The 27,916-nt window shown below is 36.1% G+C and overlaps 1 protein-coding gene across 1 annotated transcript in view; it reads left to right on the top strand.

Moving 5' to 3' along the window:
- Positions 1 to 1,121: 1,121 nt before the first annotated feature.
- Positions 1,122 to 27,916, top strand: part of ATP10D (ATPase phospholipid transporting 10D (putative)) — a 103,240-nt gene continuing 76,445 nt past the window's right edge. The window contains exon 1 of the mRNA XM_001372310.5: positions 1,122 to 1,438. The gene's annotated coding sequence lies outside the window, so the exon portion shown is untranslated. The remainder of the gene's footprint in view (positions 1,439 to 27,916) is intronic.

Consider the following 27,916-nt stretch of genomic DNA (forward strand, 5'->3'; position numbering starts at 1 on the left):
ATCTAGGGCTGTAGGTGATTGGAACTTACTTAGGAACATACTTCTGACCTTTCTGAATGAATGGATACAGAGCTGGACTTGAATTCAAGTTCTGATTTCCAGTCCAGTCTCAGACCCTTAATAGCTGTGTAACCCTGGGCAAGTCATTTAATCCTATTTGCCTAGATTTCCTTATCTATAAAAGGAGCTGGAGAACAAAATTCTAGGATCATTATTAAGAAAACCCCAAGTTGAGGTCAGCTAGATGGTTCAGTGGATTGAGAGTCAGGTCTACAGATGGAAGGGCCTGGGTTCAAACACTTCCTTGCTGTGTGACCCTGGGCACTTAACTCCTATTGCCTACTCCTTACCACTCTTCTGCCTTAGAACCAATACGTAGTATTGATCCAAGATGGAAGGTAAGGGTTAAAAAAAAAAAGAAATCCCAAATGGGGTCCTGGAGAATTGGGCTTGACCAAAAATGACTAAACAACACCAAGAGATATACTAGTTGTGTGACCCTGGGTGATTCAGTCTCAGCTTCCTCATCTGTAATACAAGAATAACAATACTTCTATAAGAAACCATCAAAGCTTTCTACAAACCTCAAAATGTTTTATAATTGTTTTAGAAGCTTAACAGACAGAATCATAGATAAGACAAAATCTTTCAAAAGAGTGGAAAGACCTCTAGCTCTGCAGTCAGAAGACTTGGGTTCAAATCTCTGATGCTTGCTGCTTTGGGTCCTTGGGCAAATACAACCTTCTTATGACTTTGTTTCCTCTTTGGTAAAAGGAGGGGGGCTCAGCTAAGTGGTCTCTGATAATTCTTTCCATTTCCAGATCCATATGACTCAATGGCACGATTCAATTTGATAATAATAACTCCTATCTGATGAGAAGATTTACTTTCCAACTACAACACAACCCCAAATTTAAACTTTTCAGTCGGATTCCTATCTGACCCCCTTGCTTGCTAAGTGCTTTTATTTCAGGATTCCACAGATTTAGAATCCCAGCAATCCCTAATTGTAAACACTCAAATCCTAAGTACGAATTCAGATCTGTAGTTTTTTGTTTAATGAGTCATCTCCACGCTCCTGACAAACCAGCACCAGGCAGATGTGTAGCTTTTGTCAAACTGGAGCAAGAAGAAAGACCTAGAGCTGAGAAACTGGAAGAGACGTCAGACCAAGCGTAGCTCGAGGGTGATTGGCTGTTTGTGGTGCCTCAGCTTGCTCTAGTGAGGAGGAGGAAGGGGAGGATTAAGAGGCCAGGAGAGGAGCTCGGCCAGCCGGCTAGAACAGCTGAGTTTGAGGATCTGCAGCTGCTACGGAGGATTGACGGAGAAAGGGAAATGGCTGTCATGGGAGGATAATCCCACCTGCACGCATGCCTGCTGTTTCTTGCACCCTGGGAACCGGGACCATGATGCAGTAATGTGACCAAGGCTGGGACCGGTAAGAGCAAAACCCTTTGGTTGCTTCCCCCAACCCCCACCTTCCTGTTTCTCCTTTGTTTTATCATGCTTTTCTTGCAGTCCCTAGGGAGAATATAAAAATAACGCGGCAGGGGACTTTTGTAAAGAAGCCCTTTTCTACTTCTTCCTTGAATCTCGGCAATCCGGAGTTTAGCACAACTTCTTAAAAACTAAGCAGTCAGCTTAGCTGGCATTTAGAGTCAGGTACTAGTCGTGAGGCTGCCACAGTCGTTGCTACACTGACTGAGTAACCTTGGACTTAATCATTCTCTCCAATTTACCTCTATTTCCCCATTTGTAAAATGCCAGGGGGTGACTAGACAACTTATGAAGTTCCCTGGAGAGCTAAAATGTTATTACTGGGAAGTAAAAAACCCGAATATCTGTTTTCTCGATTGTTTTAAATGGCTACGGAATCTTAACTGAGACTATGGAGGTGGGTAACCAAAATGATTTAAATATGAATCCATGCAACTTTATAAGTGTGTTGGAAAAAAATCTGCCTACTTGGTTTACTATTATTATTATGTGTATTTACGTGCATAATTATTTATATTATTATATTATGGTATTATTATTATAATCTCTGCCTAATTATTTTAAAGGTATATGACAGATTGGGAACCCCATATTTCTTCATTCACTACAGTGCATTTTGAGGAAGACACTCAAAACGATTTTTAAAATCTATATACTTTTGGTAAAGACAGAGGTGATAGTTCCTTTGCACTATGCCCTTGTTGAAAAAACGAATTTCATAGGCATAGTTCCAGTTTGCTAGCTATTTCTGTAATTGTTTCTCTGGGCCTTGGTTTCCTATGTGAAACAAGAAGTTGGAATAGATGACCTCCAAGTACCTTAATAGAGCAACTCAAAAAAAATCTGTCAATTTATAATGCAAAAATATTTGATTAGCAAATGGACAATTGTAATGGGTATACTTTGACTGAGGCCATATTCACATTAAGCATGGATTTTAAATCCTATTAAAAATTCATTAGGTTGGTAGAACAAATAAGAGTTGTTAGCTCAGAAAACAAACACTTCCACCACCACAGACCAAGCCTAAACTCTTTAACAAACTGCATTAGAAATGTGTGCATTTGCTCTCCCAGGTGACACCAGACGGCAATCTAAGCGATTCTACAAACCCTTTACCATTACTCAGTAAAAGTCAGAAGCACAACTTCTGTTGATAATAGATCAAATAGCAAAATGTTTCTCAAGAAAAGCCCACTTGAAATTTGTATCATAATCTTTCTGTGCAAACATAAAAGGAAAACATCCTGATGATTACTATCTATATGCATTTGGGCAATTCATTTAGCCACCAAAAGCTTCAAATTCCTCAGCTATAAAATTAAGGTGTTAGATCAGATGATCTCTAAGCTATCTTATAACTCTTAGATGAATGATTTTGTGTCCTGTTGTTAAAAATAGAGAGATTCTGATGTAATCTAGCCTACAACTACTGTCCAGAGTCTTTGACCTTAAATTTCCTTTGGTTTCAACCAATTTGTTCAACAGAATTGTATGGTCCCTGAATTAATATTAAGTAAAGAGAAGAAATGCTTCATAAATGCAGTTAAATTTTTTTGCCATGCAATTTTTATGAGTTTGTTATTCAGTTTTTTCAATCATGTCTGACTCTTGGTATCCTTGAGGTTTTTTCTTTTTCTTTAGCTTTATCTTTCTTTTATTTTTAATAAGAAATTTACATATAAGTATTCCAAAGTTATATGATTCATGTTTTCTCCCTCCCTTGTTTCATACCTCTCCCAGAGTTGACAAGCAATTCAGCCTGGATTGTACATGTATTATCACATTTGATGGGTTTTGTGTGTGTGTGTGTGTGTGTATGTGTGTTGTTTTTTTTTTTTTGCAAAGATGCTAGAATGGTTTGCTATTTCCTTCTCCAGTTCATTTTATAAATGAGTAAACTGAGGTAAACAATTAAATGGCTTACCCAGGGTTACCCAGCTAGTATGTATCTGAGGCCATTCATACTCAGGTCTTCCAGCCAGCCACTTATTTACCCTGTTTTTTATGGGTTAGGGAGCAAAAATATACTAATATTTTTATTATAAAATTAGAAATTTTGGTTAAATATCGGTTGTAGGCTTTTTCACATTTTGCTAATTACACAGATTCTAATCATCTTTTTCTTTGATGTTTTAAATTTCTAATTGCCAGACAAAAGGCTATATGGTATAATAGTGGATTGGGAGCCTGATTTGGCCTAAACCTAAAGGTCAGGAAAACCTGGAATCAAGTCACCTTTGATCCATATTGGCTTCATGATCCTGAAAAAATTAATCACTCTCTCAGTGCCTTCAGACAACTCTCCAAGACTTTGAATTGCTGAATTTTGTTGCTGATCTGCACTGAATCAGAATTTCCTTACTAAAAGTTTCCCACGCCAATGAAATCACAGATCTGGATGAAAAATCCCAAAGTATCATATCTTTATGGTATGAGACCCTGAGGAGGATTTGTAAAATTAATATAATTTTGATACATAGAGAGATATAGTTCCAGCTGCATTTAGGTGTTTGTGTTCTGGTTTCTCAGTGAATGTTTTAGGAAGGCCATCAATAGAATGTAGTGAATTTAGCATTGGAATTTTTAAAATTAGATTTTATTTTCAATACCAAATTTTCCTCCTCCTTCTAACACTTCCCACATCCATTGAGAAGGCAAGAAATATATTAGCCTATATTTATATACATATATATATATATATAATCATGCAAAATATATTTCCACCTTAGCCATGTTATTTGGAGGAAAGCAAGAAAATCATAAAGCTTTTTAAAAAGATGTTTCATTCTGTACTGTGCACTTCAAGTCTCTTTCTTGAAGTGGATATTTTTTTCTATCTGTGTCCTTTGAAATTGTCATAAATTATTGTATTGATCAGAGTAACTGTCTTTCATAACAGTTGCTCATCATTAAAACATTGCTGTTACTGTGTACAATATTCTCCTGGTTCTTTAGAGCAAGGATTCTTACCTTTGGTCTATGAACTTGTTTTTAGAAATATTTTGGTAACTTTGTTTCACTATAACTATTTGCCTTCAAAATCCTGTGTATTTTATTGTAGGTCTTTATGCATGTTATTTTGAGAAGAGATCTATAGGTTTCCCCAGATTGTCAAAGTGGTCAATTACACAAAAATGTTAAGAATCTCTGCTCTGGATGGTAGTGACAAGCATGTTAAACGACATGGAAAATATGTCATATAAGTACTAGTTTCAGGTACTAGGAATGATTGATCTAGATTGTATAGGGCATGTGGGGATTCTTCAAGAATTTGAAAAAAGGATATGACTTATTTTACTTCATCTAAGAAAGCAGAACTAGGAGAAGTGGCTGAAGTGACAGAGGCAGAGTTCCCATCCATTAGAGCTTTCCAAAAGTAGATTGGAAGTTGTGCATTGGTCATCACTGTCAGTCTTCTAGTAGACAATAGATGGGCTGTTTGAGTTGCTCTAGAAGACATTCTTCTATGGTTATTGGGTTGGACTTGTTGCCTTCTGAATGAGATTTGACATATTATTATTAGTCCTACTCTGAAGTAGCACATTTGAAAGTAGAAATATTATTAGTCCTACTCTGAAGTAGCACATTTGAAAGTAGAAATAAAGCAGGTGAATCTAATACTATAAATATGACTACTAAAGGAAAACCTTAAAAGAAGCAAATGGACTGCACTCATAGAGTTTTGTTTTAACAGATTTTTTAGGTAGAGTTTTAAATTATGTAAAGAAACAAAATACTGATTATGCTTAGAAGATAACACTCTAGAGCAGTGGTTCTCAACCTTTCTAATGCTGTGACCCCACAATACAGTTCCTCATGTTGCGGTGTCCCCAAACCAAAAAATTATTTTGGTGGCTACTTCAAAACTGTAATTTTGCTACAGTTATGATTTGGAATGTAAATACCTGATATGCATTATGTATTTTCATTGCTCCAAATCAAGCATAATTTAAACATAGTGATTAATCACAAAAGCAATATTTAATTATATGTTGAAAAATATTAAACCAGCAGGAGGCAGCCTGAGCTCTGGGGTGGGAGGTAAGTCCTGCCTGGGGAGGGGGTCCACAGAAGCTGCCTTCTTCCTGCCGTCTCCCTCCAGCTTGAGCTGAGGCTTCACTTTGCTGGGGTTACTCAGCTCCATTATTCACTTCAGGAGTTATCCACTCTAGGACTCATTCTTAACCCCTCCGGAGCCAGCGCCCCGGTGCTCTCTCTGGGTCTCTGTTTGAGTCCGATCTCCAGGCAACAGGGTAAATCCATCGCCCCTCATAGGGAGAGGGCTGCTGATAGGTAACTAACATTAGTACAATGTGCGGGCAGCAGGGTCCCCGTTTTTTCCGAGATCTTGCTGTAAAGTAGCACAATTTCTCAGCGTCTAAAGCCATCAGAAATATGTATTTTCCGATGGCTTTAGGAGACCCCTGTGTTTTTGTCGTTCGACCCCCGCAGGGGTCGCGACCCACAGGTTGAGAACCACTGTTCTAGAGGTATGAGAGACATCATTCCCTCTGAACAGCTACAAGTAATATGTAAATTTTCAGAGGTGTCCACTGATGTCATTTTGGGCTCTCTGTACCAAGTAGACTTTGTATCTATCATACAACAAACAGATTTAAGACATTATAAATAGCTTAGTTCTGAAAGCTTACCAGTAATAGAAATACAAATACAAACATAAACACACAAGTGTTTTTCTCTATGTAAAACTTATCAGCATAGCACTCTGGCTCAAGAAGTTAGACTTTAAGTAGAACTAAAAACCAACTCAACTCCTATGACATCATGGGAAAAATTCACTTCACCTTTTGCTTCTTGAAGTGACCAAATATGAGAACCAGTTGAAATAATAAGTTGTGCCTTCTGAAGATTCAACACTTAGATTTGGGATATTATCACTGGGTATCATTGGAGAAGCATAGGGAACACAAAGATTCTACTTCCAACCCTTCTGGACAACAATTTAGAAGTATATGAAAAAAGTTGCTAAACCATTCATACTTTTTGACACAGTGAACCTATTACTAGGCATACAGCAGAAGGAGGTCAAACAGAAGGAAAAGTGCCGTAGACAAAAAATACTTATTTAAAGAATCACTTTTTTTGCATTAGCAAAGAACTAAGCAATATTGGAGCAAATCAACTGGGAAATGACTGACCATATTGAGATCTTATCAGTGTAATGAATTATTATTGCTTCATCATAAGAAATGGCAAGTGTGAAGGATTTAGGGAAACATGGAACTAAGTGATACAAATTAGAATAAGCAAAACTAGAATAATAAACATGATGACTGCAAGAATATATAAGAAAGGAGGCAACTGGGTGGCTCAGTAGATTGAGAGCCAGGCTGAGAGATGGGGGAGGTACTGGGTTCAAATTTGACCTCAGACACTTCCTAGCTGTGTGACCCTGGGAAAGTCACTTGACCCCCATTTCCTAATCCTTACCATTCTTCTACCTTAGAACCACATTGGTTCTAAAACAGAAGGTAAGGGTTTTTTTAAAAAAGTATAAGAAAACACTAAAAGGTGGTCAGCTTCTCATATATGTAATGACTAAATTCAGTCTGAGAGAAATGATTACAAAACATAATTCTTTCAAGAAAGAGATCTGAAGGGGGAAAGTATGAATAGTTAATATAGAATACAGTTATATTGGTTGGTTTGATTTTAATGTTTTTCTTCATTGAAAAGGAGGCCTCAATAGTAAGGGTTGTTTGGAGGAAATTACTATAGTTCAAAAATACAAAGTAAAAATTGACATGAGAGAATGGTAGTTAGCTTTTTCCATTTTGTCAGTTCCTATGCTGGTCAGAAATTAACAATGAGGAAGAGAAAATAAAAATGAAACTCAAAAATAAAATTCTATATTTGTTAGAAATTCTAAAATATTATTGTGATAAAAGATCTTGAAACTAAAATAAACTATTAAGTGAAATAAATATTGAGGTTTTAATTTCTATTTTTCCTATTATTAAGACTTGAAGAAATCTTTTATATGGTTGTTAGTTGCTGCAGCCCTTTCAAACTACTTCCTCATGACTTTTCACCACTTACTCTTGATGAATCTCTCTATATCTTGGATGCCAGACTTTTATTAAAAATATTTGGTGGTAGAGAGCTTTTTTCCTCCTCAACCTGCCCCTTTATTGACCAAGGCAGGTCCTAGCAAACTAAAAGGGCTTTGAATATGAGATAATTGAGGGACATTTTACCTATCTTTCACCTAAGGACTAAACCACCTAATTGTTGTGAGTCTCTTTATCAGGTTGATTAGACCTAGAATGAATATTTTGGTCCTGATAATTCATGAAGCCTCTCTACTAAAATATAGAGGAGCAATGGAGACTGAATTAATAAAAGAAATATATAACCATATTGATTAAATAACATTTTTGAGGTACTGAAGCCAATGCTTTAAGGATTTTATAAGAGATAAAAAATTAAACAGAACCTGATTGCAAAATAAAGTCTCAACTGCTTTCATCTTCAATATTCCAAAAGATGTTTCATTTTTAAAATACTTCCAAGAATAGATGTTATGCAAAAAATACTGCTTGACCCTAGGGGATGTACAAAATATATATGATACATAGTCCCTATGCTCATTGGCTTTATAGTTTAGAGGCCATTAGATGCATTATGACAATAATACTTGATAAGCACATTAGAAAATGAGATATGAGGGCTGAGTGGATGAGCTAACGGTCAGGGAAGTCAGGAATGGTTTCATAGAGGAGGTTGTAAAGGGTAAAATTATCATTGGACAAGGTGTCATTTGAGCTGGGCTTTACAGAATGAGGATGAATTCAATAAACAAGAAAATAGAGGACATGGGAAAGTATGACAATATAGAATGTGTATGATAAGGCAGTGACGAGTCTAGTTTGGCTCTGTCAGAGAGTATGTAGAGGAAAATACTCTGAGACCAGAAAGATATGGTATTGCCAGATTGTGGAGGGTCTTCAGTGCCAAGAGAATAGCTTTTACTCTGTAAGTAATAAGAAATATGTGAAGAGTTTGGTGGTTGTGTGAGGAGTGTATTATGTAAGGGGAGAAAATTGAGGCAGGAAAATTTGTTAGAATAGTGTAAGTCCAGGTGACTGGAAATAAGAGAAGGAATTGTGTTGTTGGGAATAGATAAAGATACTAGAGATTTTGTGGAGGTACAGTTAACAGAATATGAGAACTAGGTGGATATGAGAGGTGAAGAAGAATGAAGAATAGGGGTGAAATACTAGCACAATTGAAGAGTAAAGTCAAGAGGAAGAATAGTCTGGGGTGGAGCAATGAGGTAGAAAGATAAGCTTGTTTAAACTTGTTAAATTGTTCATAAGATATTATGGTAAAGATGTCTTCCAAGCAACAAAAGATGTGTCTGTGTCTGAATCTCAAAGGAGAAGTGAGGATTAGAAATTTGTATAAACACTGTGGTATGATTTTACATCTGATGGAGGGAATGAGAATGCTAAGGAAGAAAGGACATAGGTTTCAAAGAAGATTCAAGAATAAATCTTGGGGGAATGATATCCTTTTTGCATCAGAAAATGAAAGTCCAACAAAGAAGATAGTGAAGGAAGAGTTAGAGAGAGGAAGAAAACCAAGAGAGGGTAATATCTTAGAAGAAAGGAAAGAATATCTAGAAAGAGAGGTTGGTCAATAGTGTTAAATACTTCAGAGGGGCCAATAAGGAAGAATACTGAGACAAGATTGTCAGATGTGGCCATTAAGATATCATTAGTAACTTTGGAGGCCCTGGTTGAATATAATAAGATCAGAAGCTGAACTGAAATGGTTAAAAAGACTGTGACTACTGAGAAAGTGGTAGCATCATATGTAAACAGTGTTTTTCTCTAGAATTTTGGCTTGGAAAAGACAAACCTGTAACTAAATGGATTGGTAGCATCAAAGGACTGATTTTAGACCTACAATGTTCTATATATGGTTGTAGCCAGATGGATTACAAGCTTCCATAGGACAAAGTTTCTTTCTCATTTAAAGCTTTATGTTTACCCTGCAGTATTCCACACCTATTAGGGGCTTAATCAAGATTTCATTGAGTGGATGTAAAAGACCCAATGGGACCGGAAAGACTGAAAATATATGACAGAAAGAGAAAATTGTTATAATTAAGTTTTGGGCATAAGAATGTGCTATAATGTGCTATATGTGTGCTCTATATGTGAATGTGCTATAATGCAAAGAATACTGGCTTTGGAGTCAGGAGGCCAAGGTTCAAATTCCTCTTCTGACTGGATGTTTAGGCAAGTCTCAACTTCTCTAAGTAGCTGTTTTCTCAAATTGTAAAACAAATATATTGGTCTAGATGATATCTGAGGTCCTTTCCAAATCTAAATCTGTAATATTATGTATCAGGGACATGGATAGAAAGATGAGCTTTAACAAGACTATGTACTCTTCTTTGACAGAAGGGAATAGGGAGTAGATGTTAATGCTAAAATGTTTTAAGGAGGAAAATTGAGCATACCTCAATTTTTTCAGAGTTCTCATTTGCTGTATTTGACCTATCAAAGATTTGAGTTAAGCTGAAGGTTGGGGGAGATAATGAGAAGGAAGCAGAGAAAGAAGCATTACCAGAAGGAGGTAGGCTGTGGGCAAGGGGATAATGAGATGTTACTAACAATAGTTTGTCAAAGAATAAATGTTTAACAATTAAGCCACTGCCAGGCATTGCCATTGGCATTGTTTGATGACATTTTAAAAAAATATGCTACTTGTCTAATTCAGTTTTCATTCATTCTCTTTAATACACAATAATACTGCTCTTTTTTCTGAATGCAGAAATGATAATATGGCTATTTACTTTAAAAGATATACCTGTTTGCATTTTAGTTTATAGTTTTAAGTGAATAAACATTTGTTATATTGAATATTCAATTCAACAAAATACATTAAATACATTTTATGAACTGGGTATTGTGCTAGATTTTGAGGACACAAAGATAAACATTTTTTTAGTCCCTGCAAGCAAAAAGGAGACAGAGCATGTGTTTAAGTTTAATATAAGAATAAAATGATTAGGGCCATGAGAGATTGAATCAAAGCTCTATAGGAAAACTTGAGGTGGAGGTGACCAATTTTAGATATCATAGGAGTCCCATTTGGCCTATAACATAGAGTATATAAAGGAAACTATAGAGGTCAAATATATCTATTTTAGATTCCACAATATTAAAAGTTTTGTAATTTCAAGACTGCAGTTTAAGCACCATCTCCTTCATGAAGCCTTTTTTCTAATTTCATCCTATCCTGGCTTCTCCACTTTATATCTCATTCCCTATATCCAATCTTTTGATGAAGCTTGTCAATTTCACCTTTACAACATCTCTACAACCCTCCTCTTTTTTTCTTCTGATGCTGCCACCACTCTGGTACTGGCCCTTATCACCTTTCCACCTCGATTATTGCATTAGCCTATTGATGGACTACTCTTATGAGACTCTCTGCACTCTAAACTAGCCTCTGTTTGGCTACCAATATAATTTTCCCAAGCTCCAATCTAACTATGTCCCCCTTCTTAATAAACTCCAGTGGCTTCCTATTGCCTCCAGGATCAAATACAAAATCCTCTGGCATTCAGAGCCCTTAATTACTTAGTCACTTCCTACCTTTCCAATCTTCTCAAACCTTCCTCCCTGCCATATACTCCAATCCAGTGACAGTAGCTAGTCTCTTTGCTGTCATCAGTTACCATTGCTCCCCTTTGGACATTTTCTCTGCCTGTCCCTTGTCTCTGAAATGCTCTCCCTCCTCAAACTCCATTTACTGACCACCCTGCCCAACTGAAGTCACATCTTCTGCAGGAATCTTTTCTTTACTCTTTTTACTTCTTCCCTTCATCTTAAATATCTCCTACTCCCCTTGAAACATGATTTCCTCCCTGTAACAGCCTCTTTGGTCACCCTTTCCATAATTGGCTTGAATTTTACTCCTTACCCTTCACTCACTGTTCATTTCTTGCCTCCCACTGCCAGGCCAGGTTCTCCTTCCTCATCACTGAATCACATCTTTTCATTTGAGATCCAAGTTTTTCATATCTGCCACCTAATTAAAATCCTGGTAGCTGTCTACAGGCCCACAGGTCTTCCTTTCTTAATGAGTTTGATACTTTGCTCCCAGTTTTTCTCTCTTCTTCCACTCTTGCCCTCATACTAAGGAACTTCAATATACACATTGAGTCTCCACCAAATACTAAAACTACTATTCCTTAACCTACTCACCTCAGACTTGTGAGAAAGAATGCTATCCACATTCAGAGAAAGAACTGTGAGAGTAGAAATGCAGTTGAAAAACTTATGATTGATCTCATGGTTCGATGGGTATGTGATTGAGGATTTTGGTTTTAAAAAATTATTCTGTTACAAATATGAATAATACGGAAATAGGTTCTGAGCAATAATACATGTATAACCCAGTGGATTTGCTCGTGAGCTCCAGGAGAAGGAAGGGAAGAGGGGAGGAGAATACAAATCATGTAACCATGGGGGAAAAAATCTAAATAATTGAATAATTTTAAAAACCTACTCCCCTCTGTAAGCCACTCTTTCACCCCACTTCAACCACACACAAATGATAGTAATACTCTTGATCACTCACAAATGTATCACTTCTACATACAAGAATTCTGAAATCCCCCAATCTGAGCATAATCTATTGGTTTCCCCTACCTGTCTTATAAAACCCTACTTTTTTTCCACACTGTAACTTCCAATTGCTTGACCTCTTAATTCTCTCCCAGGCCATCTTTCTTGTACTAGCCAGTCCCTATCTTGACCTCTTGGTGAACCAATTCAACTCCACATTTTCCTTCTCTCTTGAATACCCAGCCCCCTTATATCACCAATTATGCCTAGTCAAATCTCAGCTTTATGTCACGCCCACCATTTGTCACCTTGACTCCCAAACCTGTACTGCTGAACAAAGGTGGAGAAAATCATGTAAGCGTACTTACGAGATCTGCTACAAATTTATGTTACACAATCTCAATAGGTTACTAAGTATTTCTACTATATCCAATTTATCAACTCTATCCCATTCTCTACTTTGGCTCTTTCAAATAATTTCATTCCTCCTCAATCCTCCCATAACTCCCTCTACCACCACTCTCTTAGCTGAGAACCTTATCTCAAAATTTACTGGGGGCTGGGTGGGGTGGGTGGCGGAGTAGAAGGCCATTCTCTGTGAACTCCCTCTTATGTATTACTCAGGTGCCTTCTGCTTTCTCATCATTCATTCCTGTTTCACATGATGAAGTGGCCTTACAATGGCTAACCTCTCTATTTGTTCAAGCTATCCCATTCCATCCCATCTCTTCCAAAAGATGGCCTCCTATGCCATTTCCACTTTTTAACTTACTCTCAATCTCTTCCTGTTTACTGGCTCATTTCCTATTGCTACAAACATGTACATGTTTCCCCTGTCCTTGATCCTTCCATCCCTGCTAATTATCCTCCTATTTCTCTTCTACCATTGATAGCTAAACTCCTTAAAAACACTGTCTACAATAGATGCCTCTACTTTTTCCTCTCACTTTTTTAACCTCTTATAATCTAGCTTTCACTTTTGTTATTTCTCTGAAACTCTTCTCTCCAAAGATACTAATGATATCTTAGGTGCCAAATCCAATAGCCTTTTCTCAATCCTCATTCTCTTTAACCTCACTATTGTTGATCACTCTCTCTTTCTTGTTACTCTCTAAGTTTTTGGGATATAACCCTCTCCTGGCTCTCTTCCTATCTGTATGATCATCCCATTCCTCCTCTTATCTGCTTTGCTGGATATCCTTCCAGATCAAGCCCTCTGACCACTGATGTCCCTCAAAGGTTTGTTTTTTTTTTTTCCTTTCTGGATCCACTTTTCTTCTCTTGTTGTTGAAATGTCTTAGTCATATATGACTCTTTGTGACCCCATTTGGCATTTTGTTGGCAAATATAATAGAGTGATTTGCTATTTTCTTCTACAGGTCATTTTACAGATGAGGAACTAAGGCAAACGGGATTAAATTACTTTCCCACAGTCAGACACTTAGTGTCTAAAGCCAGATTTGAACTCATGAAGATGAGTCTTCCTGATTCCAAACCAGTGTTCTATCAATTGCCCTACCTACCTATCCCTTTTCTTCTTCTATGTCATTTCACCTGATGATTTCATCTACTCCCATGGATTTAATTACCATCTCCATGCTAATGATTCTCAAATCTATTTTTCCTTCCCCAGCCTCTCTGCTAACTTCCAATCTTGCTTTTCCAACTACATTTCAGATAATCTCAGAGGAGATGTCCAAAAGGTATCTCAAGCTCACTTGTGTCCCAAACCAATTATCATTATCTTTCCCCCGAATCCCTCTGCCTTCTTCCTTACTTATGACTATAGAGAGCAATACCATCCTCCCATCCCTCAGATTCACAAACTAGGACTCCTTCTGAATGCCTTACTACCTCTCACTGCCCATATCCAAACAATTGCCAAGGCCCATGAATTCTACTTTTGTAAAATCTCTTTGTGTACATGTCCTTCTCTCCTCTGACACTGCCACCACTCTAGTACAGGCCATCATCACTTCAATTTGTACTATGCCAATAGTCTGCTGGTGGTTATGCCTCCCTCAATCTCTCCCCAATCTAATTCATCATCCATTCAACCATTAGAGAGATTTTCTTAAACCTCAGGTATGATCATGCCTCCCTCACACTTAATAAACTTCACTGGCTCTTTACAACCTTACCCTCCCCTGCCTTTCTAGTCTTTTAATACCTTACCTTAATTCCAGTCTCTAGTTTCATTGGACATTCTGGCTGTTCCACAAAGAAGATATTTTGTCTCGTCTCTAGACATTTTTTTCAATCATGTTTGGAAATACTCTCACTTCTCAGCTTCAACTAGTGACGTCCCTAGCTTATTTAAAGTCCCAATTAAAACCTTCTACAAGAAGGCTTTCCTAACCCCTCTTAATTCTATTTTCTAACTCTATTATTTCCCCTTTGTTAATGATTTCTTGCTTGTACATAATTGTTTGCTTGTTGTCTCTCCCATTAGATTGTATGCTCCTTGGGGCAGAGACTGTCTTTTGTCTCTTTTTGTATCTCTAGCACTTAGTACAGTTCCTACATACAGCAGACATTTAATACATTTTTATTGATTGACATTTGGTATCCCCCCACCACTGTCTTCTATTAACTTTGTATACATTTTTGTATAGGTATACTTATTCTGTTCTTCCTCCTTATACCCCATCCAATACCTGGAACTCAGTAGATATTTAATAAATGCTTGTTAATTTCATGTATAGATGTATAATAGAATCCTCTGTATATATTCCCTCCACCCAAGACCTGCCCTGCAAACAGGACTTTACTAATGATACTTTTTTAAAAGTTTCTGTAAAGAAGTCTTGAAACTAAGTAACATCTTTTAAAGTAGGATAATAAATAATGAATTGTATCAGGATCCCAGAAGTTTTCCTGGTGAAGTGAGAAGTCTGAAATCACACAACTAGTTCAATGAAAGAATTAGGATCTGAACCCAGATCCAACAACCCTAAATCCAGCATTCTTTCAACTTTCTGGTGTACTTATGTCCAAATGAAATTTTACAAACAGAAAAAAAAACTTGTTATTTACACCAAAAAATAAAATGGTCATTGCCAATAATAGATAGATAGATAGATAGATAGTACTATTCCAAAATTAGTTTTCTAAATCCTAATTTCCAAATAAAAAATTAACTTAATTTTTTTTATTTTGTCATGTGGCATTGCCTATGACTTTCAGAGGGAAAAAAAGTTCTTTTCCAATTCTTCCTGTATACAAAAAACAAAGGTCAAAGTGGCTTCAGGAGATGGTTTTAATGAATTACTGAGGCCAAAACATTTCCTTGCCTGGAATTTAACATTCTGGTCACAATTTCAGATGCTAGACACAACAATCTGTCACCTGGCTGATACTTTCTATTTCCAGAATTTGCATTGTGTTAGCATAGCATTAAAGAACACAGGATCCTCTCTATATGGTGTTAAAGCATTGAAGTAGAAATTAAATAGAAAATGAATGATTTCAGATTATTAAAAATACCACCAGTACAAGTTTAAGCCAGTAGCACTACATATAAATCACTGAAGACATACAAGTAACTATTTTGTTTTTAAAGAGCTATGTTTGCTTTTTTTTCCACAGAGCCTGGGGAAAGGAGATATCTCAAATTCTCATGGGTACTAGTTAGATCATTAGAATATTAGAATACCTCTGAGATGACTATAAACTCACAGCTCAGCTTTTCAGACAATACTCAGCACCAAAAATAAAAAAAAACAAAACCAGAGGTACTTCGTATATAGAAATGGCCTTATTTTGTTTGTACAAATTGACAGGATTCCCTTTTAAAAATATACCTTTACCCCAGAATTTTATTAATTCCTTTTTGAATTTTTTCTTTCTATTACACAGAGTGATCATTTAAAATTTCCTTTAGGAACAAAATAGTAATAGATACTAAAAACACTTCTTGGAAAATATAACATTAGAATTTACTTAAAATTACACAAAAACATAGGAACAAACTGGTCTTTTCTTAATGTGGTAAATAGCATCTATCTAAAATTGGGAGTCAACATTATATAATAAGGGGAATGTCTAGAGGCCATTCATATAAGGTCAAGTTTAAAGCAAAGATATTCATTATCAGCACTATTGTTTGATATAGTGCTAGAAATTCTAGCTATAAAAATAAGGCCAAGAAGAAGAAAAGAGGAAAGGAAGGAAGAAATTGGAGGATAAGTGTAAGGCACAGAATTTATTGGATTTCCTCCCAGAAATTGTGGTCTGTTTAGTGAATTGTTAAGATTTAATTAAAATTACTAGAGAAAATAATTTCAGTGAAATTTTAAGATATACTATAAATCCATAGAAATTAGAATTTCAATGTTACCAACATTATAATACAACATAAATGAATTAACATGTAGAATTTAGTGAATGCAGTAGCAAACTGTTGAGTAAATCCAAAGACCCCCAACTACTGTGTTAAGGATTCAGTATATTTGATTTTAAAATTTTAAAGAAAAAGACTACTAGGAAAAGGGGCATATAGTCTGGCGGAAATTTGGTGTAAATGAGGATTTCATACCACATACTGAAATAAGCTCCAATTCAATAAATTATCTAGATATAAAAGGTCTCATTATAAAGAAAGAGAGGAGAGAAAGAAAAATACCTTATTCAACCCTAGATAGGGGAAGAATCCATGACCAAACAAAGAATAGAAATGATCTAATGAGATGATTTTGATTTTATATACATATATGTGTATATGTATATTTGTACAAACAAAATGAATTCAGAGACCTAGTTCATTTGGAAAGAGTTCAGTGGGGAAAATATTTGCAACAAGTTTCTCTAATAAAGTTTCAATATCCAAGACATATGAGAAACCAATTCAAATTTATAGGACCAGAATCATTCCCCAACAGATAAATAATCAAAGAATATGGACAGGCAATTCTAAAAGAAAGAAAAGCATGCTATCAAAAATTGTTCCAACCATTATTAAATTAGATAAAAGTAAATTAAAATAACCCAAAGACTCACCAGATTGGCAAATATAAAAAAAATGTAAAATTACAATTGCTGCAAGAGTTGCCAGAAAACAGGTGCATAAGGCATTGTTGGTAAAAATGTAAACATATTATTTTGCTGGAAAGCAATTTAGAGATATGTCCTAAAATTCAGTAAACCATATATGCCCTTTGAGCCAATGATGCTCCTACTAGGCCTATTACCAAAAACATAAAGAGACTCATATATACAAAAATATATAGTAGTTCTTTTCATAATGCAAAAACCTGGAAACTGAGGGAGTACCCATCATTTGGGAAATAGCTGAATGAATTATGAAATATTGATGTCACAAGAATTACAAAAAGTGATTTTTAGAGAAATGTGGGAAGACGTGTATGAACTGATGGCAAGTCAATTAAGTGGAACATAAAGATCTATTTACAAAGTAATAACAATGGAAAGGCAAATTTTGAAATACTTAAGAACTTCAAACAGGGCAGTGACTACTCATGATTCAAAGAAATAATGATGAAACATGCAACTCATTTCATAACAGAGAAGTAGTGGAGCCAAGATACAAAATGAGACATGCCTGTTTGGACATACTCTGTGTGGATTTTTTTTTTATGCTCATCTATATATATTTGTCCCCAAAGGTGTTTTTTTTTTCAGTTTGTTTAATAGACTTTGGAGAATAGTGATAGAATTGTAAAACAACAACAGATAAGATGGTCATCAAAATATTTTTTAAACTGCACAGACAAAAATAGAAGAAAGGCTAGAAGGAAACAAACAATTTAGTTTTGAAAGTTTAGGGTTAAATTTATTAAATACCAAAAGGGAAAAGCAAGCTTTACATAATAGAGATCTTGGTTTCAAGGTACTCTTTTACTATTCTACTTTGTTTAAGTAAAGGCTTATTTTGTCTGGTGTTTTAAGTACGGAGTAAAAGTGAATTAAATTTTTAAAAAGAAAATATTTTCTATGAATAGTAGAAAAATTAAAAAATAAGTCTCTATAACTCTGTCAACTAAATAGGTCGTATAGCAAGATGTTTTTTCTTAAAATGAGTTTTTTTCATTGGTCAGAGAGAGAGAGAGAGAGAGAGAGAGAGAGAGAGAGAGAGAGAGAGAGAGAGAGAGAGAGAGAGATCTTCCTTAGGTTTAAGTTTGTCAACAGACATGTATTTATTATGATCTGTAAATATGTAATTAATGATGTGTCTGTGAATTTATAGTTTACTCTTCAGTGAATAAGTATTTACCAGAACATGTGTCTATAAAAAAAGTTTTCTTTAAATGGTGGATTTCAATGGACTTCCTCTTAGTCCCTATTAACTTGTTGATGGGAAAATATTTTTGAGAGTTTGCTCTTGAGAAACTTAAAAGTAAATGCTATTTTAAAAAATAAACTCTGGTCTAGTAACAACTCTAATACAGAAGACCACAAGCTAATCAAATGGGAATAAATTACTTGCTCAAGGTCACACAGCTAGGAAATGTCTGAGGCCAACTTTGAACCTGGAGTCCTACTGACTTCAGGCCTGATGCTCCACCCATTGAGCCACCTACCTGTGTTGTGAATATCTTGGTAAAATTAGAAAAAATCTTGGATTTGGTAAAATACAAGTATGTGATATCCAGACTTACTAGTTCATTTGACCTTAACTTCTCTACACCCAGAAGAATGGAAATAATAAATTTTTCAGCTATCAACTACTAGAATTTTTTTTACTTTTCCCCTACATCCATCAAATGAGTTTGTTACGATTATTTACCTTTAGTATTTATTGAATCTCTATGGAGGCAGCAAACAAATAGCATCCTGGCATGGAGTCAGGATGATTGGATTCACTTCCAACACCATCTAGCCTTATGACCTTGTGCAAGTCACTTAACCTGTGGCTTGGGAAACTAACTACTTAGGGCTTTATATACAAGTTATATTTAGATGGATTGTGGTCTGAGTTGGTAAAAGGAGCTGGAACATGGAAGATTTTCCTACAGTAAAGAATTCAGTTAAATTCAGTGAGCATTTATTAGGTGGACGCTATATGCCAGGTAGTGGGAAAAGAAAGAGAAAATTATAATGATTCTTGTCCTCAAAGAACTTATAATGGGAAGAATTTATAGGGGCAGGAGAATACAACATGTAATATATACAAATAAGCAAATACAATGAAACTAAAGTCCTTTTAAAAAGGGGCAGCACTACTATTTGGAGGATCAGGAAAGGCTTTGATGAGAAGTGAAATCTTCATTGATTGAAGCTAGGGATTATTCAAAAAAGAATGGAGGTGGAAGGGAAAAATTCCCTGATCCTTTGCATTTTGCAGAGATAATGCCAGTGTTGATCTAATGTAGATATAATACCAATGGATTTTTTTCCTGAATATGTTCTCTTCAATGTAGATATAGTTTAACTGCCCTAAGTTTGCCAGACCTTGCATTAGAAACATATGATTTCAACTTTTCTATGGTTTTATCCTGTAAGCTTTCATTGATACCTTTTCTCCCTGTAAATAGTAACCCCATGCACCCTCTTGTGCTCTTTGACACAAGTCCCTTTCTAGAAAATAATATAGTGAAATGTCACAGAAGTAAAGTATCGAGAATATGTTGTCAAGATGGCTTTCAACATCTCTTTTAAGTATTTTGAATCGGTTCCATCTCTAATGTTGCTGACTTGATTTGGAATTGTTTTTTGTTTATGTGTAGTTTTTTAAACTGAAAAGAACATGCCTGGTATCAAGACCAGTTAGGTGGGGCCACTGTGCATTGTTCTTCACTGAAAGGGAAAGGAAAGGAATAACCAATCAGATAGTATGTGCAAGGCATATACTCAGCACTTTACAAATATCCTCTGTTAGCCTCACAAAAACTCAAGGAGGTAGGAATAATAACAAGAGAGCTAATTCTGGAAACTCCCACATGTTGAAGAAAATTTTGAGCTTTTACATGTACCAATCCCAATCACATCATTATTTTACAATGTTTAATTTCAGCTAGCATGATTGTCTTATTTAAATTTTATTTTATATGGTTTGTAACAAGGCAGCTGGGTGGTGCAGCAGAGAGAGCAGTGGCTTTAGAATCAGGAAGATTCATCTTCCTGAGTTCAAATCCAGCCTCAGACACTAGCTGTGTGACCCTGGGCAAGTCACTTAAGCCTGTTTGCCTCAATTTCTTCATCTGTAAAATGAACTGAAGAAGGAAATGGCAAACTACTCCAGTATCTTTGCCAAGAGAGGCCCAATTGGAATCACAGAGTCAGACACAACTGAAACGACACAATAACATCAAAACTTGTAACTCGTAATAAATGTTTATAAAGGGATGTATATAAATACATATGTGATGCGGAAATGTTTGTAATTCTGTATAGATGTAAATGTAATGATAACATTCATTATCCCATTTGACACAACCTTGTGAGAGTTGCATAATGCTACCAAGTGTTATGATGTCCATTTTATAAATAAGGAAACCGAGGGCATCCCTAGAAACAGGAACTAGATTTGAGTTGTAGATTTTATCAGCCATTCCCTATTACAACAGTAGACTAACTATTTTAGAGGTAAAAGATAACTTCTAGGTTCAGTTTAAACTGTATACATCTCAACTCTAAGAGCCATTGGCTCAGTGGAAAGATTGTCTCTGTACAAACAGTATGCAATCATTCATCAAACACAGGGAAAGCATCTCAGTGTAATAATTTCTAGTCAAGAGCCTATCTTTGAATTTTAATGTTTGTGTACTATTTACCCCTGCTATCATAAGTTTACCCAAGGTAACTGTGGGACAGTACTTCTTTATTACTCAAAAAAATTCATTTAAAATTCTAGTCAGTGAGTAAACAGATGAATTAATGAAAAGGCATTAATGATACTTCTGTACAAGAGAAGCATTGTGTTTTCACTGGTAATTAAAATATAAAATACAGTTCTTGTCTTCTAGGGGCTTTCAAACAGATAGGAAAATACTAGATTGACAGATTCCTTCTTGGAATACTGACAGTTGATTTGATGATGGTTCTATCATAAGAGGGAAAGGAGGGCAATGTTTTTTGCCATTAAGGTAGCTGTGGAGAAAATCATTCTAGAGCAAGGAATGAAATGAATCATGGCAGGAAAATACTTAAAATGATGATAGAGGTTGGGATCACAGATCAGCACAAAAGGAATGCTATTCTGGAAAGAGATGAAAAGGTTGAAATCTCCTGGGTATCACTTCTGGTCTGCATGGTAAGGTAGTTGGCAAGGTTATCAAGAAAAAGGAGAGTAGAAGAACAGAATCACTTTGCCAAAATTAGGATGCTTTGAAGAGTAGTTCTATATCCTTTTAATTTGTTATTGAATAATTAATTTAGAATATTTTTCCATGGATACTTGATTCATGTTCTTTCCCTCTCCTCCTCCCCAATCCCTCCTGGAGCCTATGAGCAATTCCACTGGGTTTTACATATATCATTGTTCAAAACTGATTTCCATATCATTAATATTTAAAATAGAATGATCATTCAAAGTCAACATCCCCAATCATATCCCCATCGAACCATTCGATCAATTATATGTTTTTCTTCTGCGTTTCTACTCCCACAGTTCTTCCTCTGAATGTGGATAGTGTTCTTTCTCATAAATCGCTCAGAATTCTCCTGAGTCACTGCATTGCTGCTAGTAGAGAAGTCCATTACATTTGATTGTGTGGCTCTATATCCTAATCAGACATAGGCCTAATACATCAATCTAATTTTGCCATTGTTCATTGTTCTTCATTGAAAGGAAAAGGAAATGGCAGCTAGGTGGTTCAGATAGAGGCAGACATGCATAAAAACAGGATGTCTAGAGTTCAAATATGCCCTCACACACTTCCTTGCTATGTAACCCTGAGCAAGTCACTTAACCCCTATTGCCTAATTCATATTAATCTTCTACCTTAGAACATTAGAACTACCTACCTAGGTCTTAGATGGAAGTAAAGAGTTATAAAAAGGTGGAAAGGCACACAGGTTAAATGACTTGCTCTGATTCATACAATTAGTAAGTGACTGAGGCCAGGTTTGAATTCAGATCTTCTTGACTTAAGACCCAGTGCCCTATTTATCATATGAAGGTAAATAAAGTATATTGTATCAGAAATATAGAGAATTGGAAGGAAACATAGAAGTCATCTAGTCTAAACCCTTTATTTTAAGAGGTAATGAGGGCCCAGAGAGGTCAGAAAACTTGCCAGTAGTTATACAAACTATAAAAGTTAATACAACCAGGATTTGAACCTGGGTCCACCAGATCCACAAAGCCAACACTCCTATTGAACCAGGCTGACCAAATCTTTTATTAATATGCCCACTGGAGAAAAAATGCTGGCATTGTTAATAGTCAAATGTAATTTCAGTGGACTGCTAGGTGGCAGAGTGGATAGAGTGTAGGGCTTGGCATTAAGAATACCCAAGTTCAAATCTGATCTTAGATACTTAGTAGCCATGTGATGTGAGATAAATCACTTCAACCCATTTGCCTCAGTTTTCTCATCTGTAAAATGAGCTGGAGATGGAAATGGCAAACTACTCTAGTATCTTTGCCAAGAAAACTTCAAATAGGATCCAGAAGAGTTGAAAATAACTATAACTGAAAGGGTCAAATAAAAACTTCAGCACATCTGTAAACTATTGTCAGGATCTGGCATTTAATGTTTAAAGGCACCATTATATATTGTAATAACTCTTCTGTAAGTACTGGTCAGATTCTGCTTTGAGTGAAGTGAATGAGCACCTTGGCAGATATGTGGTATCTTCTTTTGGTGAAGTGGCTGTAGAGAGCTCAGGAGGATTTGAACTGACCTCTAGATTCTTAAATCAGTTCACTAAAAAGTTTAATAAAGGAAACTCCAGCTAAAGATAACTCATTTTGCCAAAACAATAACTAGTTTATTTTTCTTTATATCTGAAAGACAATTTAGTCCATGGAAATTTAAGCTTAGTAGGGGATTAAGAGACTTGAGCATCTCAATTGAGGTAATGGCCCTCAGGGCCAAGGAATTATTTATAATTGATCCCTTGCTATTATCATTCTCATGCACATTCAGTGTAGTAAACAGTTTCAAAAGTGTGTACATTGGTAGAAACAAGCAACCTGAACTCCTTTGTTGAATTGCTATTTTAAGAATTTGCTAATTTGCCTCAGTCTGACTTTTGGCTGTAGAAATGGAAATCTGTTAAGTTGGAGACACCAAGTATTAGGATGCCATAGTCAGTTGGAGGTAGGGAAATGAAAGTCAGGGACACTGAATTTGGAAGTTAGCTCTATAAAAAACTGGAAATGGACTTTGAGACTTTAAAATCTTACATTCTGAACATATTTAATATTAACACTAAATATTATTGTTCTAAAAATAAGTTGACTTTAAGATGTCAAGTGACTCTCCTTGTCTCCAGAAGCCTCTCCCAGTGTATCACACCTTCCTGAGGACTGAACTGGAGACCTTCAGTTTGTGAGACTGCCTGGCTACCTACTGCCTATTGGGCCAAATCTTAAAGTCTATTGTTAGTCTGAGACTAGTGAAGTAGGACTTTCCCTCAGGGAGGAAACTCTCATGTGACAAGGTCAAACCTGGGGTTTCTACCTCCAAACTAAATAAACTGGGGATCACCAAACCCCTCTAAGCTACATGTTTGGGGACTTCTAGATTCCACATTGACAAAACTATTTGGAACAATTGTTCAAAAGTCACAAAGCTATCCATCACCTTTGACTCAATGACAGTATTAATTATGGACCCAAAGAGATCAGACAAAGATATGGGCAAAAATATTTATAGCAGTCCTTTTTACTATAAAAGTAACAAAGAACTGGAAAGAAAATTGCTGCCCATAAAATGAATGACTGAACAAATTACAGCAAAAAAAAGTGTTTTAATTTATTGTTTCATAATAATTTAATAAACATTTATAAGTATCTACTGTGTTCCAGGCACTGTGTCAAGTGGTGGGGAGAGTAAATAAGAAATTGCTACCCATATAATTGGGGTGGGAGGGGAGAATAGAAAACACAAAAGGAGATTGCAAAGGGGAAGAAGAACACTAGGGGCTACCCAATAGGGAGGCATCTTGTTCTGTGGAGATGAAGACAGACAGAGCTGCAAGATGCAAAGTTAAATGAGAAGTAAGGAATATGACAGATTCAGAACAAAGATATGGAAAAACTCTAATGAACTGATGCAAAGAAAAATGAACAGAACTGAGAGAAAAATTAACATGATGATGACACTATATATAATTTCAGAATTGTTAAAGACTAAGAGAAGATTTCTAACTCAGATTAGATGAAGGACTTCAGTGTATAGTACTGCCCTAATATTAGGTTTTAATAAAAAGGCTAAAGAGGGAACAGAAAGGAAGGGGGATATTAAAATGCTTCCAGACTTTTTAAGCCATTCCATCTACCTATCAACATATATACCTGCACATCCTACATTGTATAATTTCACAATTTCTTGTATAGTTCATTCTACATATTTTGAAATGTTAATGATGATAATCAGTGAATTCATATTAAGAAAAAAAGAAAATCAGAACAAAAATTAAATATAGTATTAGACAATGACATGAAAATAGGAGACAAAGATAGAAGAAATGTCAAAACCAAATGAAAAATTAATGTAAGGGAACAGTATAAATAGCATGGGCCATGAATGAAAAAGGCATGATTTATCTTTAATAAGAAACAATATTTCCCAACTATGCCAGTTATTGTATAATGTATATATGCTCAGGCCTTCAAAGTAAATTAAATTTGGGCAGCAATTCTATGTCAAATGCATTTACAATTTTTAATAAGGAATTATTTTTATTTCTTGACTCTGAAAGCATCAATAAGGAACCAAGAAGAAGATCGTTTCCCCTTAGACCAAGGTTTCTTTGTATGAAGACTCAGGGGGAAATTGGGAAACAATCTTCATAAAAACTTATGACAAAGGTTTAATTACTCAAATTTACAAAGAGCTACATCAATTGTACAAAAAATCAAGCCATTCTCCAATTGATAAATGGGCAAGGGACATGAACAGGCAGTTCTCAGCCAAAGAAATCAAAACTATTAATAAGCACATGAAAAAGTGTTCTATATCTCTTATAATTAGAGAGATGCAAATCAAAACAACTTTGAGGTATCACCTCACATGTAGCAGATTGGCTAACATGACAACAAAGGAAAGTAATGAATGCTGGAGGGGATGTAGCAAACTAGGGACACTAATTCATTGCTGGTGGAGTTGTGAATTGATCCAATCATTCTGGAGAGCAATTTGGAACTATGCCCAAAGGGTGCTAAAAGACTGTCTGCCCTTTGATCCAGCCATAGCACTGCTGGGTTTATACCCCAAAGAGACAATAAGTAAAGACTTGTTCAAGAATATTCATAGCTGTGCTCTTTGTGGTGGCCAAAAATTGGAAAATGAGGGGATGCCCTTCAATTGGGGAATGGCTGAACAAATTGTGGTATATGTTGGTGATGGAATACTATTGTGGTAAAAGGAATAGTAAAGTGGAGGAATTCCATGGAGACTGGAATGACCTCCAAGAAGTGATGCAGAGCGAAATCAGCAGAACCAGAAAAACATCGTACCACAGTGTATCAGTCTCTGTGTATAATCGAAGGTAATGGACTTCTCCATTAGTGTCAATGCAATGTCCCTGAACAATCTGCAGGGATCTAAAAACTGTGGGAGTAAAAACACCGAGGAAAAGCAACTGCTTGACTACAGGGGTTGAGGGGATATTATTGAGGAGAGACTCTAAATGAGCATTCTAATGCAAATACCAACAACATGGAAATGGGTTCGAATCAAGAACACATAGTTCCTAGTGGAATCGTGGGTCAGCTATGGGAGAGATGGTGGGGGGGAGGAAAAGAAAATGATCTTTGTTTCCAATGAATAATGTTTGGAAATGACCAAATCAAATAATGTTTAAAGTGGGGAAAAAAAAAAGACTCAGGGGGAAACCTTCCTGCTGCCTCTAATTTCTGTGTCCACAGTAGGTGAGTAGAAAGAGAAAGGGATGGAGTGTTTAACTGTCTCTGTTCCACTCCTTCAAATGCAGCAATGTAGCTAGGGAATTCTCCCAGATTATGACTATATGTGTTGCTTAGAATTCAGCAACAACTATTAAAAAGCTCTTCATGCATAGTAGGGAAGAAAGAATTCAGCCCACCTTTTGTTTATACCCTTATTCCTAAGAAGAAAACTGAATTAGCATAGGAAAATTTACATAATAAAAATTAATTTATTTAACCTATGTAGCCAAACACTGAGAACCTTTGACTTCTCAGTTGCTCCCCCAGAAAGGGAATTCCCACTACAGAAATTCATTCCAACAGTTCATAGTATGACCTCTGAATGTAGAGTCAAGAGACTCAGGTCCAAGAAACTATTTTTAAAACTTCCTGGCTATGTCCACAAACAAATTATTTAATCTGACTGAGAAGGAGTTTCTTTATGTTTAAAATTAATATGCCACCAACTCTATAAATTAAAAAAACCTAGGGGGAAAAAAACAATTAAGCCAAGCCAACTAATATACTGGCCACAGGATATGCTATATTCTTGATCTACACCCCACCGCCCCCTTCACGTCTCTACCAAGGGAAGGAAAGTGTTTTTTCATCATCTATTCTCTAAGGCCAAGACTGGTCATGTAATGAATCAGAGTTTGGCTGCCTTTCAGAATTGTGTTTGTTTGCATTTATAGTCCTCACTCTGTACACCGTCCTCCTATTATTCTGCATCAGTTCATACAGATATTTTCCCCTGTTTTGCTGAATTTCTCACAGTGGTCATTTTTTATCTTGATCAGATGCCTTTTCAGCCATGTGAGGAGTTCCTAGTGTGGAATATCTTCTACTATTACATGTTTCCATGGTCTCTGAAATTTACCATCTTGGAGAATTTCCTGGAGCACCTAACGGCAAACTGATTTGCCCAGGGTGACACAACCAGTTTGTGGAAGAGGCATATGTTTTAAAAAATCACATATTCTTAGGCATAGAATCAGAAGAGGCTACAGCTAATTTTATGTTAGCTGAAAGCATAACTAAGTTTGACTTAAACAATAGAACTTGACTAATGTGTGTATTTGGGTTTTGAGTAGTCTCTCATTTCAACAGAAAGCAATTTCTTCATGTTCCTCCTAATTTGGAAAAGCTTAGAGTATGAATTCTAATAGCAGAGGTAGGCCACTGGGTGACCCTGGATAGAGTGCTGAGCCTGGACTCATCATGCTGAATTCAAGCATGACTTCAAGTACTTATTATCTGTGTGACCCTGGGCAAGTCACTTAATCCTGTTGGCCTTGGTTTCTTCATCTATAATATGAGCTGGAGAAGGAAATAGCAAACTACTTCAGGTTCTTTGCCAAGAAAATCCCAAATGTGATCATGAAGCGTCAGGCATGACTGAAACAACTGAACAGTAACAAAAATTATGTGCCAGCTAAGGAAACAAATAAAGAAGAGAAAGATAGTCCTTGTCCTTAATTTGTCTGCAATCCAATGGGAGAAGATTAGACAAAAGAAAACTGGAAAGGAGATGGAGGGACACCAGGGACTACCTTTTGCAGAGGCATCTTGTTCTATCCACCAGGCAAAGTTGTGGACACAAAATGGAGTAAGTTAGAAGGCTAATTTCTGAAGGCTTTGAGAAGATTACTGCTTGCCACCCTCCAGTCCTCCAATGAAAGGGGAGAGGAGACTGAGAGAGGCAGTTTCCAGGTTAGAGTCAGCAGCATGTGGATGAGATGTGAAATGATGAGCTTATTCTGAAGTGGGCTTCTTGTTCCATGAAGATGAA

The sequence above is a fragment of the Monodelphis domestica genome, chromosome 6, assembly GCF_027887165.1.
Source record: "Monodelphis domestica isolate mMonDom1 chromosome 6, mMonDom1.pri, whole genome shotgun sequence".
NCBI classification, from domain to species: domain Eukaryota; kingdom Metazoa; phylum Chordata; class Mammalia; order Didelphimorphia; family Didelphidae; genus Monodelphis; species Monodelphis domestica.